Genomic DNA, 17,424 nt, shown 5'->3' with positions numbered 1-17,424 from the left:
TGATGTGGCAAGGATGTGTCATGCCATGTAGGATGAGTCAACCTACATGATGTGGCAATGCATCAAGTCAAACTTGATGTTTCAACTTCCATTTGGTCAAGTCAAAATTGACCAATTTCTTCCTTGTTGAGTTAAATCCAACCTTTGATTCAAGTCAATTTCAATTTAATGAATCTCAATTCATTAATATAAATTGACTCAATGAATCAAATTTAAATTAGACTCATTCAACAATTGAATCTAATTGAGTCTAACTCAATAAGTCTAATTTGAATCCAATCTTTGGTGCATCATATGAACCTAATCCAATTGGTTCATCATATGAACCTAATCTCCATCCACTTATTCTTTGTGTGTGACCCAATAGGTTCTTGTAACGTTGGCAATGTTTCTAAACTCCTTTAGAAACATAAGCAATGAGCGGCATCTAGCAATACATCATTGCTACCCAAGTTACAAGAATGTTGAGATCCAACATCACCTTGTGACTACTAATTGTGACTCCTCACAATATGTGACATTGTCCTTCTATCCTAGACATCTAGATTGATTAATATGAGGCATAAACCGTGTCATCCTCTAATCAATCTAAATCTTGAACTTCAAGTAGACTCACTCGATCAAATGAGCTCAACATCTAATGTTGACTCATTTGGGCATGGCCATGCACTTAGTGGTCTCACTCTATCAAGAATACCGATGTCGCTCCCGTCATATGGGAGGGATAGATCCCATCTACATCACTCACATCCCTCTACATAATTTGTTATATACCCAGTAATCGCCTTTATAGTCCACCCAGTTACGGGTGACGTTTGACGAAACCAAAGTACATAACTCCTTATGTAGGGATCCATGGTGACTTTAGGTCTAAGGACTAATAGGCATACTAATAGCCACATGAGAAAGTATATGACACTTATATAACGATCCATGATACTTTCTCATGTCGGGTCATTCAGTATACATTCTCCAATGCATACCCATGTGTCAACTTGATATCTCCATATCCATAACTTGTGAGATCAAGTCATCGAGTTGACCTACATGCCAGTCTTATTGCATTAACATTGTCCCAGAATGTTAATACTCGACTAGGAATGATTTAGAGTAGTGTTCCCTATATTATCTCACTATCGGTTCAACTAACCGATTGATATAGGTGATAACCATCTACTCAAGGACATTATTATACTTAGTTTATATGGCACCAATACAAGTAAGTATAATAACCAAAATCCAAATGCCTTTATTTATATAGAATATGATACAAGAAGTCCAAAATACAATCATCAAATGATTGGCTCTAGGGCTCTAGCTAACAGGACCTACATAGGACGCACGCATTTATGTAAGTGGTACAAGCCGGGGCCCTAATCATGTTGAGATTATGTTTAAGTATGTATGTAATAAGTTTTTAAAAGACATGTTGCATATTTTTCATAATACATGTTTTTGAAAGTCATCTCGCATGATACTTATGATTATGTTATGTTATTCTAGGATGCACTTTATGATTATGCCATGATATGCCATGATATTTATGATTATGTTATGTGATGCTAGGCTGCACTTTATAATTTTGTCATGATATGCCATGATACCTTACGATTATGTTACGGTATGATACTTCTATACATGATATGATGAGTTGTCTTTATGCTTTATGTCTTTTGAATATGCTATGCTTTATGTCTTTATGATTTGCTTTACGGTTTTTTTGAGTAGGAAGGATCTTACTGAGCCTTGTGTGCTCATAGCTTACTTTCCTTGTACCACAGATAAGGGCAAGGAATGGATGTACTAAGGGAGCAGCAGGAGGGGCAAGAAGGATGTGTGTAGTAGTGGCTCGGCTAAAAGTGAAAAACTTGCTTTTATTTAATAAGAATTATGCTTATGTCATTATTTCAGGACTCCATAACATTTCGTCATGCTTATTAGTATTATGGCTTAAATTCATGATAAGTATGCTATGTGACTTTATGTGATAGGTAGTTAGTGATGATGATTTGAAAAGTAAAAGAAGAGTTTTAAAAAGAGAAAAAAAAATATACTATAAACAAGACTTCCGTTGTTTTAAGTAGAAAAGATTGTTAACAAGCAAGTAAGTAAGATAAGATAAGAAGAAAATGAAAAGTAACCCCCGTTAGCTTGAGCAGGAAGGGGCGGGGCGTTACATCTATCACATAATAGTTTACACATCATGAGGAAACATAACAAGCATGGTTAACATTTTTTTTTAACTCTCCTCAACCCTTGTTTCATGTCTTGGCCGAACCTACCATAACGAAATCCTAGGTTTTAAGCACGAAGTTCTATCACATAATAGCTTACACATCATGAGGAAACATAACAAGCATGGTTAACATTTTTTTTAACTCTCCTCAACTCTTGTTTCATGTCTTGGCCGAACCTACCAAAACCAAATCCTAGGTTTCAAGCAACATTAAAACATGGAAAAACACTCGAAAACTACTTGTACTGCAGGTGAGGGAGATACTTACATCCTCTTGCTTGGGTTTACTAAGAAAATACCTTTGGTGAGGAAGAAGAATAAGAAAGCTTTTGCTTCTAGAAATCCCTTTTTGCTTATCTTGCTTGTAAGGGAAAGTAGGTTTTAAGGACTTCCCTTTGTGAAGTTCTCCTAGGAAGGAAACCCTTAGCTTGAATCCAAAAATGGGAAAGGGGAAGCTAGAAGTTTCGGTGGAGGAGGAAGAAGGAGGAAGGAGAACAAAACCAATTTCCCTTGCCCTCTTATTCCTTCTTATTCAAAATGAAAGGAAGAGGGAGGAATGAACTTTTCTTCCCCTACCTTTTTATTCCTATTTATTCTAAATAAAAGGAAGAAAGGGGAAGAACACAACTTGTCATTCTCTTGCTCTCTCTTCATCACTCTCATTATTTTTGGTGAAAGAAAAGGTGTCTCATTACCTTCCTTACCTTTAACCACAAATTCCCTTTCTTTTCTAACCACACTTCCTCTTGGGCTATTGGCTATCCTATACCACTTAAAGCTTGCTACTTGTTAAGAGGTTCAAGGTTCAAGCCTTGACCACTCTTTTTTTTTTTCTTTTCTTTTTGGTTCCATTTTCTCATATTCTTAAAAGAAATTTATATAAAGTTGCTGGGCATTACAATCCCCATACCTTCTAAAAATTTCGTCCTTGAACTTAGAATAGCTCTGGGTATCTTTGTTTCATATCGTCCTCATGTTCCCAGGTGGCTTCTTCGAATCATTGATTTTGCCATAGGACCTTTACTAAGGGCACTTCTTTGTTCCTTAGCCTTTTGACTTCTCGATCTAATATCTGAATATGACAACTTTCATAACTTAGGTCCTCTTGAACTTGCACTGTCTGTGGCTCGATCACTTGGTCTATATTGGAAATACATTTCTTGAGCATTGAAACATGGAACACGTTGTGAATAGACGACATCTCCTGAGGCAGCTCTAGTTCGTAAGCTACCTTGCCGACTCTTTTCAGGATCTGATATGGTCCCACATAGCGCGGGCTTAGCTTACCCTTCTTTCCGAATCTCATCACTCCTTTCATAGGAGCTACCTTGAGAAACACTGAATCCCCGACATTGAATTCCAATGGCCTACGCCGCTTATCCGCATAGTTCTTTTGCCGGCTCTGAGCAGTTTCTATTCTTTGGCGAATGTTTTGTATAGCTCGGGTGGTGTCGTCAATGAAATCTATTTGGAGGCCCATCTCTTTCTTTTCACCACCTTCGTACCAGCATATAGGAGACGTACATCTCCTCACGTACAGAGCCTCGTATGACGCCATTCTAATAGTAGCTTGGTAGCTATTATTGTAGGTGAATTCCGCCAAGCATAGATATCGGCACCAACTTCCCTTGAAATCTAAGGTGCAAGTGCGTAACATATCTTCCAGCACTTGGTTCACTCTTTCTGTTTGTCCGTCAGTCTGAGGATGGAAGGTGATACTGAATAATAGCTTCGTGCCAAAGGCCTTCTGAACACATTCCTAGAAATGTGAAATAAAGCGTCCATCTCTATCAGAAATGATGGTCTTAGGAATTCCATGTAATCTGATAATTTTCTTAACATATAATTGAGCCAGTTGCTCAGTCAAGTAAGTCATCTTGATTGCTAAGAAGTGGGTAGACTTTATCAATCTGTCCACAATTACCCATATAACATCATATATGTTCGTCGTTTTGGGTAGTCCTGAGATGAAATCCATAGAAATATCTTCCCATTTCCATTCTAGAATTTGAATTGGCCGCAGTACTCCTCCAGGTCTCTGGTGTTCTTCTTTAACCCTTTGGCAGGTTAAGTAGGTACTGACATACCGAGCCACATCTCTTTTCAAACTGAACCACCAGAACTTCCCTTTCAGGTCTTGGTACATCTTGGTGGATCCATGATGCATCGCATAAGGTGTTTCGTGAGCCTCCTCCAATATCTTCTTTCGCAACTCTGGATCGTCGGGAATACATAAGCGATCTCTGAGGTATAGTATTCCACTATCAACGATACGAAATCCATCGTTGTTTCCTTCTAGGACATCCTGCTTGATCCTTTGGATGCTTGGGTCACATGCTTGTTTTTCTAATATATCATCAAACAGCATCGATGTTATTGTCAGGGTAGAGAGCTGTCCGGACATGCTTTCGACCCCGTAACCAATATTTCCCTTTGCTTTCCAATAAATTCAAACATCGGTTCTGCCTCTGGCAGGAAGACCACTTTTCTTTTACGACACTCGATCGAAGCACCGTACTTGCTCAGGAAATCCATGCCTAATATAATGTCATAATCCTGCATGTCAAGCACTATCAGATCACAATAGAGCTCTCTGTCTGCGATTCTGATAGGAGCGGCTCGCAGCATATGGGTAGATGGCATCACTTCTCCCGAAGGTGGGGTCATTGAGAATTTGCAATCTAAAGCTTGTGGTGGTATGTCAATTTTCTTTGTGAAAGGCATGGAGATGAACGAGTGTGTTGCCCCAATATCAAATAATACAGTAGCATGCTGAATGAAAATAAATATCTGACCTGTGACAACCATAGAAGCATTCGCCATGTCTGCCTTGGTGAGAGAGTAAATCTTGGCATTTGTCGTAATTGGCGGGGCTTCCAATCTCCCTTGGCTTATCGGAGTACCTTCTATCGCAACTTGCATCTGGTGTAGCTGTGAGGGAGCACTCCGGTTTTGAATATACTGCTGAGGAGGTGCCTGAACCTGGGTAGGGAAGTCACTGGCTCTATGTCCTTCCAGTCCACAATTAAAGCACCTATTTGTGCCCTTGTGGCACACCCCGGGAAGCTTCTTTCCACATGTAGTACACTGAGGGGTACGTGAGTTGCTTGTTTGCTGGACCACCCTTAGGGTTGTTCCATTGCTTCCTCTTACCATTGGAGATCCTTTCCAGCTGGCTTTGGTACTTTGAAGTTTCTGTCCTCCTAACTGGGCTCGACTCTTGCCTTCGTTCAACGCCTTCAGGTAGTGTTCGGTGATCAGGGCACTGCTGAACAGCTCTTCTGCGGTTTGCGGTCTATTAACCCCGGAGGTCACATTCAGAGCTATTTCGGGCCTGAGCATCTTCAGCATGAGTCTGACCCTTTCTCTTTCCGTACTAACCAACTCTGGGCATAGTCGTGCTAGTCAGTTGAATCTCTTCACGGCTTCATTAACTGATAGGCCACCTTACCGGAACTCTGTGAACTTGTCATAGTGCTTGTTTGTCACATGCATATGGAAGAATTCTTCAAAAAATTCAGCTTAAAAAACCGTCCATCTCATTTGGTTCACTTGCCTCTTTGCTTTAACCCTATCCCACCACATTCTGGCATCTCCAGAGAGGCAGAATGATGCACACTTGACCTTTTCATGTTCAAGTCAGTCCAGTAGCTCTACTATACTTTCTACAGTCTTGAACCAGGCTTGAGCATCCCATGGTTCACAAGTGCCAGAGAAATTTTTCGGCTTCAGCCTCTGCCACTGAATTAGATACACCTCTTGTCGAACTACTGGGTCTGGGCTTATCGGTGGTACCGGTGCAGCTGTAGGTACGACTGGCATCTGATTCTGGTTCACTAGTGGGGTGGTAGGATTCCCTTGTTGATTCATCAGAGCATTAATTACTTGCTGTTGTTCTGTAACCTGACGTAGGAGTTCAGTAACTACATGCATCAGATCAGGTGGGGGTACTGTCTCATCGACTCTGTTATTGCGTCTTCTAGCCATGCTTATCTTCATATATGACAACAAAGCTAGCATAAGTTATCATCATTCCTAACAAGGCTAGCATAAGATTATTATCATTCTTACTTACATTCATGCATACTTAGACTAAAAGCATTCCTTATCATACATAAAAGAAATAAAGTAGGCATAGAAGTTCTTACTTGGAGCGGCAGGATGGAGACTTGATATGTGTGTAGTGGAAAGGCAGACCTGCTCTGATACCAAATTGTAACGCTCGCCCCTCCCCTACTGATAGCAAGGGCGGCGCTACGCGAACATACATACATGCATATGCAATCATTGCAGCGGAAGAAAATTTAAAAACATAATTATATAAACACACTAGGTGAACATGCCAGCATTCATGCATAAAAAATTCATTTACTATCTATTACTTGAAACATGATACATGCTTGTTTAGCTAAAGCATAAAGCGTACTAATTTAGAGGGAAACTAAACATGGATCTTGATCTCTAGAGTTCATGATAAATAAGTACTAATCAAATAAGTACTTAACATCTCAAGGTTCATGAAAACAAGTATAAGTTCACCTTAAGTATAAACCATCCAAACAAGTTCAAGTTAATATCATCAAAATGTTGCAAGAAAAGCGGAAACCCCGAGTCACCCAAAGCCATGGATCTCGTGCAAAGATTCGTAAACAAAATTTTCGAAAAACCTTTTCTTGTACGAGTTTGTAAAAACTTTAGATCTACACTAAAGTTAAGATCATTACCCTTGTAGCGAAGCCCTTCGCGTTCCCGCTTGTCCAAGATGTCGCCGGATCTCTAGTTGTCAAAGTAGACAACCTCTATATGTATCCACACGGACACAAGTAGAAGGAGATGACCAAAACACAAGGTGTGCTAGCACCAATGGAGTGTTCGGCCAAGGAATGGGAGAAGGAGAAGAGAGAGCACCCAAGGGAGAAGAAGAGTAAATGAATCAATTGAGAGGAAATTCAAAAACCCCTTAGCCATCAAGTGGCCGGCCACTCTAGGAGGTGTAACCCCCACATTAATTCCAATTAATGTGGAGACCATTAAGAGTTGTAACCCCCATGAGGTGGCACTCTAGGATGATGTGGATCAAGACTATTGGTCCATATCTTGCCACCTCACTAAATGACATGGCAACAAGTGTAACCTCCATATTTAATGTGGGCCGGCCACATTAAATGCTATGGAGGCTTGTAACCTCCATGAGGTGACACACATTGATGATGTGGAGCAATCCTATTGGTCCACATCTTGCCAACTCACTAGTGATGTGGCAAAAAGTCAAGTCAAACATGACTTTTTCTCTTCCTCTCAAATCAAGTCAAACTTGATCAAATCTCCCTCATGGTTGATCTAATCCAACCATATGATTCAAGCCAACTTAATATAATGAATCTAATTCATTAAATTAAGTTGATTTAATGAGTCATAATCTAAATTAGACTCATTGAATACATGAATCAACTTGAGTCCAACTCAATTAGCCCAATTTGGATTACTCTTAATCCAATATGATTCATCAAATGAATCTAATCCTCTTGGTTCATCATATGAACCAAATCTCCATCTAATTGTCCTTAGTGTGTGACCCTATAGGTTCTTGTAATGTTGGCAATGCCCTAAACCCATTTAGGAGCATATGTAATGAGCGGTATCTAGCAACACATCATTACTACTCAAGTTACAAGAATGTCGAGATCCAACATCACCTTGTGACTACTAATTATGATTCCTCACAATATATGACATTGTCCTTCTATCCTAGACATCTAGATTGATCAATATGAGGCATAGACCGTGTCATCCTCTAATCAATCTAAATCTTGAACTCCAAGTAGATTCACTCGATCAAATGAGCTCAACATCTAATGTTGACTCATTTGGGCATGACCATGCACTTCGTGGTCTAACTCTATCAAGAATATTGATGTCGCTCCCGTCATATGGGAGGGATAGATCCCATCTACATCACTCACATCCCTTTGCATAATTCGTTACATACCCAGTAATCGCCTTTATAGTCCACCCAGTTACGGGTGACGTTTGACGAAACTAAAGCACATAACTCCTTATGTAGGGATCTATGGTGACTTCAGGTCTAAGGACTAGTAGTCATACTAATAGCCACATGAGAAAGTATATGACACTCATATAACGATCCATGATACTTTCTCATGGCGGGTCATTCAGTATACATCCTCCAATGTATACCCATGTGTCAGCTTGATATCTCTATATCCATGACTTGTGAGATCAAGTCATCAGCTGACCTATATGCTAGTCTTATTGCATTAACATTGTCCCTGAATGTTAATACTCGACTAGAAATGATTTTGAGTAGTGTTCCCTATATCATCTCACTATCGATTCAACTAATCGATTGATATAGGTATGAACCTTCTACTCAAGGACGCTATTATACTTAGTCTATTTGGCACTAATACAAATAAGTATAATAAACAAACAAATGCCTTTATTAATATACAAGAATATGATACAATGAGTCCTTACAATCATCAAATGATTGGCTCTAGGGCTCTAACTAACACAAAAGTAGCAAGAAAAGAAATAGTTCACATGCAAAAGCTTAAAACATATATAAGTCTTGAAGCACAAAACACAGATCTCTTCAATCATACCACCGCCACACACATCTTTGCCTCCTTGTTGCTCCCTTTAGTTTAGTCATTCTTTACCCTTTTCTGCAGTACAAGGAAATTAAAAACTATAAGCACATAGGCTTAGTAAGATCCTTTCCTACTCACAAAAGCCATAAATCATGGAGTAGTGATATGTTCATTTAACCAACATCTAAATTTAACATTTCACGCTAGCATAAAGTAGTGTCATAATCATTTGAGAAAATCATAAACATAGCATATGAGAGCATAAACATAAGATAGTAGCATGTTCATCTAGGTATCATAGACATATCTCAAGAGAGCATAAACATAAGATAGTAGCATGTTCATCTAGGTATCATAGACATATCTCAAGAGAGCATAAACATAAGATAGTAGCATGTTCATCTAGGTATCATAGACATATCTCAAGAGAGAATAAACATAAGATAATAGCATATTCATCTAGGTATCATAGACATATCTCAAGAGAGCATAAACATAAGATAGTAGCAAGCTCATCTAGGTATCATAGACATATCTCAAGAGAGCATATACATAAGATAGTAGCATGTTCATCTAGGTATCATAGACATATCTCAAGAGAGCATCCTCCTAAAGCATAATGATCATATAGCATGAAATAAGTATATGCAAGAAGTTCTTTTGAAAACATGTATCAAAGTCACATAGAATGAAATAAGTGTATGCAAGATGTTCTTTTGAAAGCGTATATCATATAGGTACTTAAACATAAATCTCAACATGAGGGCCCGACATTGTACCACATACATGAATTGCACGCATCCTAAATAAATCTGAGGTTGCTAATCTCGTACCTACTTGGAACTAGTCCCGTGCTTCGACCTAGGGGCAACTTAGGAGCCCATCCCATGGACCATTCTTAGGGTCCAGTACAAGCCATACAAAGTAAAATAACATATCATGTTTCTTGTCATATCATGAAGAATGCTCTTAGTCCTGACTTATAGGGAAGCATCTCTTAGGCCTTTCATCATACATAAGCCTTGCATAAGCATAACATGGTGACATAAAATTCACATATCACATAGCATATCATGAAGAGTCATTATCATGGATAGTTGGGGTTTTGATCTTTCTACAAACCCTAACTCATATCTTGGCCGAAACTTGCATGGAACATGAATCTTAAATCTTGAGCAACTTTAACAACGAAGCATCCTACTAGCATCACATAATACATAGTATATCATGAGAGAAAACATAAGCAAGTCTAGTTGGAGTTAAACTTCCCTAATCCATTCCATTTCCTTCTTGGCCGAAACTTACAAAAGGTATAGTCCTAGGTTTTATGCAATATAAAGCATGGAAACCTTAAACTAACATCATATAATGGATTACACACCATGAGGAATCATAAGAAAGCATAGTTTAGGTTTTAAACTTTTTCTAACCCTTTTATTTCTTTATTGGACGAAACCCTAAGGAGCATAGCTCTAAGTTTTTAAGCAACATAAAGCATGAAAACTTTAACTAACATCATATAATGGATTACACACCATGAGGAATCATAAGTAAGCATAGTTTAGGTTCTAAACTTTCTCTAACCCTTTTATTTCTTTATTGGCCGAAACCCTAAGGAGCATGGCTCTATGTTTTTAAGTAATATAAAGCATGAAAACTTTAACTAACATCATATAATGGATTACACATCATGAGGAATCATAAGCAAGCATAGTTTAGGTTCTAAACTTTCCCTAACCCTTTTATTTATTTATTGGCCAAAACCCTAAGGAGCATGGCTCTAAGTTTTTAAGCAACATAAAGCATGAAAACTTTAACTAACATCATATAATGGATTACACATCATGAGGAATCATAAGCAAGCATAGTTTAGGTTCTAAACTTTCTCTTCTTGGCCGAACCTTAAAGCATGGTTCTGGGTCTCATTAAAAAGAATCTTTAAGCATGATGCTCTAAACTAATATCATAGAATTCATAGCATAGCAAATATGACCTTTAGCAAGCATAGATGAGTTTCTAACCCTAACTTCAAGTCATGGCCGAAACTTCTAAAGCATGGTTCTAGGTTCCATAACAAAAAATCTTTAAGCATGAAGCTCTATCACATAATAGCTTACACATCATGAGGAAACATAACAAGCATGGTTAAATTTCTTTTTAACTCTCCTCAACCCTTGTTTCATGTCTTGTCCGAATCTACCAAAACCAAATCCTAGGTTTCAAGCAACATTAAAACATGGAAAAACACTCGAAAACTACTTGTACTGCAGGTGAGGGAGATACTTACATCCTCTTGCTTGGGTTTACTAAGAAAATACCCTTGGTGAGGAAGAAGAATAAGAAAGCTTTTGCTTCTAGAACTCCCTTTTTGCTTATCTTGCTTGTAAGGGAATGTAGGTTTTAAGGACTTCCCTTTGTGAAGTTCTCCTAGGAAGAAAACCCTTAGCTTGAATCCGAAAATGGGAAAGGGGAAGCTTGAAGTTTCGGTGGAGGAGGAAGAAGGAGGAAAGAGAACAAAACCAATTTCCCTTGCCATCTTATTCCTTCTTATTCGAAATGAAAGGAAGAGGGAGGAATGAACTTTTCTTCCCCTACCTTTTTATTCCTATTTATTCTAAATAAATGGAAGAAAGGGGAAGAACACAACTTGTCATTCTCTTGCTCTCTCCTCATCACTCTCATTATTTTTGGTGAAAGAAAAGGTGTCCCATTACCTTCCTTACCTTTAACCACAAATTCCCTTTCTTTCTAACCACACTTCCTCTTGGGCTATTGGTTATCCTATACCACTTAAAGCTTGCTACTTGTTAAGAGGTTCAAGGTTCAATCCTTGACCACTCTTTTTTTTTCTTTTCTTTTTGGTTCCATTTTCTCTTATTCTTAAAAGAAATTTATATAAAGTTGCTGGGCATTACATTCTCCGCCTTCGGTAGTTACCGTAAAGGAGTGTTTTATTAGTGGAGGGTGCGTGAGTGTGTGGATCCTTGGATCAGTCACCTTTTCTTGAGGTGGATACCAAGTAAATCTACGAGTTAGCGTTGTGTGGTTGTTTCTTTGTATTTTCTGCTGCATTTCATCACAAGAAGCAAGCAACGACGAGCACGAGATCGCGCTGAGCTATTCACCCCCTCTAGCTACATTTCGGTTCCAACAAATATTGTATGCCACGATATTATGGACGTATACAAATTCAAACATTTGTAAGAGGGGTTTTACCCATTAATTTTATTATCTTGACAACCTGACAAATAAAATTTCCTTAAACACCGTGAATTTTGTATGCCATGATAGTGTGGACGTATACAAAATCTCAACATTTGTAAGAGGAGGGTTATAATTTTATTATCTTGTCAACCTATCTTTATGACAAATTAATAGTTGGTTTTCCTTCGGTCACACAAATAATAGCAGTGTTTCCGATGGGGAGGATACTATTAAATGAGCCTAAGTGTATACCATTTCTTGATACTTAGTCCATTAAATAAGATTATGCCCCTTCCAATGGGGAAGATCACACGCTCGTAATTAATTTCATATAACAATCCAAAATGGAAGTTTGATCTAGTGATCCGCAAATAAACTCATTCGATATGGAGGAAGGCACTCAGAGCCAACACGCAAGCTTGTTACATCACTTACAAACCAGTAATGGAGACCATAAGATTCATATACTAATCCCTCTCCCACTTAGTTATTTATGGTGAGGAATTTTAACCTATGCTAGCATACATCACATGCACACACACATCACAGTAAATAAAAGCAATAAATATGGAAATTAATTTTCCAACTATTATGGCTTCTTCCATCACTGTCCATCGCGTGCTGCCATCCCACAAGTTCATGTCGTCGGGGCCATCGAGCTTCCTTTTTCCGCTGCGCCTCTGGTCCTCCCATAGCACCACACCTCGCAAGGATACGATCCACGACAAAAATAGAATTTTTACATATATCGATCCTATATTCCATAAAGGAGTGTACATGTAATCTAGATCGAAACAAAAATGTAAAATTCTAATAACTAATATAGCTCCTGCTGTATTTAATTTTACAATCATGCACACACAATAAAATGCCCTTGACATGTCCAAGGGTCCAATCACACACAATATCTATATGCCATAATAGTTGGAGCCTACAACCACAAAGTTAGGACATCCTACTATTATCCTGCCTAAATTATGTATGACATGTGCATAATCTATTTGAAAATCAAAACACACAGAGGCAAACCCTAGGTCTGATACCAATTGTTGGTTGGTCCTAGGAACATCGTACCGGTTCCACTGTACAAAAATTTTGTACAAGTGTTGAACCTTTTCCTAAACAACCTATTATGTTCTTTAGAAGTTAAATTAGAAATCACAAATGGAACTTAACATTATTGATTCCAAATTTAACTTATCTATTCTTAATGATTTATACTTAGATCGCAAGCGGAACTTAACACTATTGATCCAAGTCCAACCTATGTTACAAAGTTAATTAAATATTTATTTCTAAATTCGGCTCCAAGGTCAAACATGGCGAGGCACTAGGCCTTCTTGGGTATGGGATCATCCACCACTGCCTTGACGAAGACTTTAATAGAAATTCAATATTTAATTTCCTAAAATAACATTAGGTTTAACCAAAAAGAACAATCGAATCACAAATTCGAAAAATAAAACAAAAACACAAATTCAAAACAAATTCGAAACTCTAGAATCATATGCCTCTTGTGTTTGGTATTTCCAAAAATAACTATACAAAGAAAACTAGTATGATGCGGAAAACAATTACTAGTTATATCTTTATTTGTAAGCAAATAACCTCTTGATCTTCTACCGTATTCCTCTTATAATCTCAGACGTTGTGTGGGCAACGATCTTCCGAGACGAGAATCACCAAGGTCCTTCTTCTCCAAGCTAGATTCAGCCACCATCAATTCTCCAAGAGAAGTAGAGGTCCGACCACCACCACCAAGCTCCAAGGGATGCTAGAAACAAAGCCTCTTTTTCCTCCTTCTTCTCCAAGCAAGATCTGGCCACCTTCCAAGCTTCAAAGGTTGAAGAGATTCGGCAACCAAGGAGAAGAAAGAAAAAGGAGAGGGAAGAACTTGAAGGGTCGGCCACACCAACGACGAGAGGGAGAGAAATAGAATAGAGTTCACTCCCATGAAGGCACCGCTATCCCCTCTTTTATAATCCTTGGCCTTGGCAAATAAGGAAATTTAAATAAAAACTTCCTTAATTATTTTGCCATGAAAAAAAAATTAATAAATTTAAAAATCAATTTTATTTTCTTAAACATCATGGCCAGCCACTTTCTAATCCCAAACAAGGAGAGTTTTAATCAACACAAGAATTAAAACTTCCTAATTTGTTTTCGGAAATTTATAAAAAATTTCTCCAATAATTTTTCCCTTTATGGTGGATTATAAAAAGGAAATTTTATAAATTAAAATCTTTCTTTTAAACATGTGGATGATTTCCAAAAAGAAAAGTTATTTCTAAAAATTAAAATCTCTTTTCAATCTACAAATAAGGAAAGATATCAAATCTTTTCTTAATCTTTTGTAGAAACTTATAAAAGAAATATTTAATTTTTTAAACTCTCTTTTAAATCATGAACATGGTTAAAAAAGGAAAGTTTTCTCAAAATTAAAATCTACCTTTCAATCTACAAATAAGGAAAGATTTCAAATCTTTTCTAAATCTTTTGTAGAAAGCTATAAAAGGAAATATTTAAATTTTAAACTTTCTTTTAAAACCATGGAATCCATAAAATAAAAATTTATAAATAAAAAAACCCTTTTAATGTGATGTGGCCGGCCAAATCATGCTTGGATTCCAAGCATTGGCTGGCCACCAACTTGGCTCAACCACTTGGTCTTGGCCGGCCCTAGCTTGGGTTCCAAGCTAGCTTGGCTGGCCCCCTTGGGTTGGGTAAGAAGTGGGTATGTGGTGGGTATAAAACTCTATATACAAGAGGCTACGATAGGGACCAAGAGGAGGAATTGGTTTTGGTCTCCCGATGAAATTAAGCTTCCCGTGTTCGCCCCGAACACACAACTTAACTTCATTAATAATAATTCATACCACTAAAGAATTATTATTGAACTACCGCACCAATCCCAAATTACATTTTGGGCTCCTTCTTATTATGAGTGTGTTAGTCTCCCTGTGTTTAAGATGTCGGATGTCCACTAATTAATTGAGTTACTGACAACACATTTTAATTAATATCTCGGTCCAAGAGTAGTACCACTCAACCTTATCGTCATGTCGGACTAAGTCCACCTGCAGGGTTTAACATGACAATTCTTATGAGCTCCTCTTGGGGACATTATTAACCACTAATCATTAAAAGAGTTTCTTCGATAATCAACAACACACGCTATAAGTAATATCAACGGAAATAAGTTGTCGGTAACCGATTTGTCGAAAAGGTCATTACCGACAGAAATAGGACCTTCCGTCGGTAATAACATACCGACGGACTATAATTCCGTTGGAAACATTGCTGGAACAGTGGTGTTTGGCCAGGAATAAACTACCGACGGAAACACCTGTTTCCATCGGTACTATATCGATCTACCGACAGAAACACTTATTTCCATCGGTAGATTTTTCCAATATTTTCCGACGAAATCTAATTTCCGTCGGTATTCCGTCGGTAAAGTAAAAAAAAATTCTAGATTCTGTCTGTTTTGGCAATTTCCATATATACAAATTCCAAATATACAAACCATCACAGATATAATCCATTACAATCAATCCACACAAACATATATAATCCACACATAAATTAAAGCATCACATTTACACAATCCACAGTTAAACAATCATAACATTCTAACACTTCATTGATACAACTTCATACAAACATATAATCCACACTTTCATCGTATATATATATATAACAATCACATATAAACAATCACTTTTACACAATCTACACTTAAACAATCACAATATCATAACAATCCATTCATATTATTAGAAACAATTATAATCATGTAAAACAAACTAAACTGAACAATATACCATAGTGCATATATAAATACTGTCAAAATGATACATACCATAGTGAAAAGTTACAGAATACATACCATAGTGAAGAGTACGCAAAATAATACAAGAATGAAAGATAATGCTAGAAATCCTATCAAAAGACAAATATGAAATGATCATGTTGATATATAAATAAACATATTTGCATATATGTATATCGAATTTTATTTATAATAAAATGATACCTGAACAAAAAATGAGCATATGATCATATGAAGAGTCAGTATGTAAATAGAACCGAACGTGACTCCTGAAACATATATTAATAAAACATTTAGAAATTAAATGAACATATTATACCAAATATAAAAATGGAATAAATATATTACCACGGTCTATCTATGATAAATAAAAAACTAATAAAGCGTAATTGAACATACCTCAGAAAATGCTAATCATCATCGGATGATGGATCTTGAGTCTCCTGTGACTCAGAACCATGTGACCCCTGGGTGACATTAGCTACGATCTGGCGCATCTGGGCCATGAGATCATCATTACTCTTGTCACGATCGACTCTCCTCTTCTCCTCATCAGCTCTCCTCTTCTCCACATCAGCTCTCCACTGATCCATATCGGCCATCCTCTCATCCATTGATTTCAATTAAGTGTGCAGTTATTGATTTTCACGTCTTAAGGACTACATCTCACTAGATGAAGAGGAACTAGCACGACCGGCCGGATTTCTCAAACAATCAAATGCAACTTTTGCTTGAGAGCCCAGGCCGTAGAGGGTAGAGTTTTTTGTCCTTCCACCGACAACATTATAATAAATCTCATTTAGAGCGTCGGTGGATAGAGACTGTGAATCTCCCCCTTCTACTGATGGCTGAGATGCCTGAGCCACCCTTTCTGTCATTTGTTGCTGTAAACAAATAAATAATATCCAATTTAATCAGTATTTTTGACTACTAATTAAGATAGAAATGAAAAAATGTAATAAAGTTAATAATCTTACATGGAGAGTCTGAGATCGAGAATCAACAAATGATCCATCCTTCTTCTTATGGGTCTTGAGAAAGACCTCCATGCATGTGGGCTGTCGGGCAAGCTCGCGTTCCTTACACAAAAATTTTTTGGATAAAATTATACAAGTTTGCTAATAAATACATAATTTGTTACAATGTATAACTTTAAATTTTACTCACCAGATCCATGTTATGCTCTACAATAGATCTAGATCCTGACGTATGCCGAGCGGTTTCGGTGCTCGGGCCACCTGGTTCTGTATTTCTATTTGCTTTTGCCTTTTCAGCATTTGCCTGCCATCTTTTTGCAACCCAGGTGGCCCTCCATGCACTCCATATCGCCTCGGAAACATAAGCAGGTATAACGCCCTTCTTTCTTATGTAATACATATGGTCTCTGTATAGTTTGGCACAGTATATATTCTATATAGATTTAAATTCTTCTTCATGGCCGTCCTCCCATGTATACATTTTCTACAATTATAAGTTAAGCATTTAAGTTAAGTGATAACTATATTACCTATAATACCAAATATATTAAATTTACTTAC

This window comes from Zingiber officinale, chromosome 2A, assembly GCF_018446385.1.
Source record: "Zingiber officinale cultivar Zhangliang chromosome 2A, Zo_v1.1, whole genome shotgun sequence".
Classification (NCBI taxonomy): domain Eukaryota; kingdom Viridiplantae; phylum Streptophyta; class Magnoliopsida; order Zingiberales; family Zingiberaceae; genus Zingiber; species Zingiber officinale.
This window is presented reverse-complemented; position numbering follows the sequence as displayed.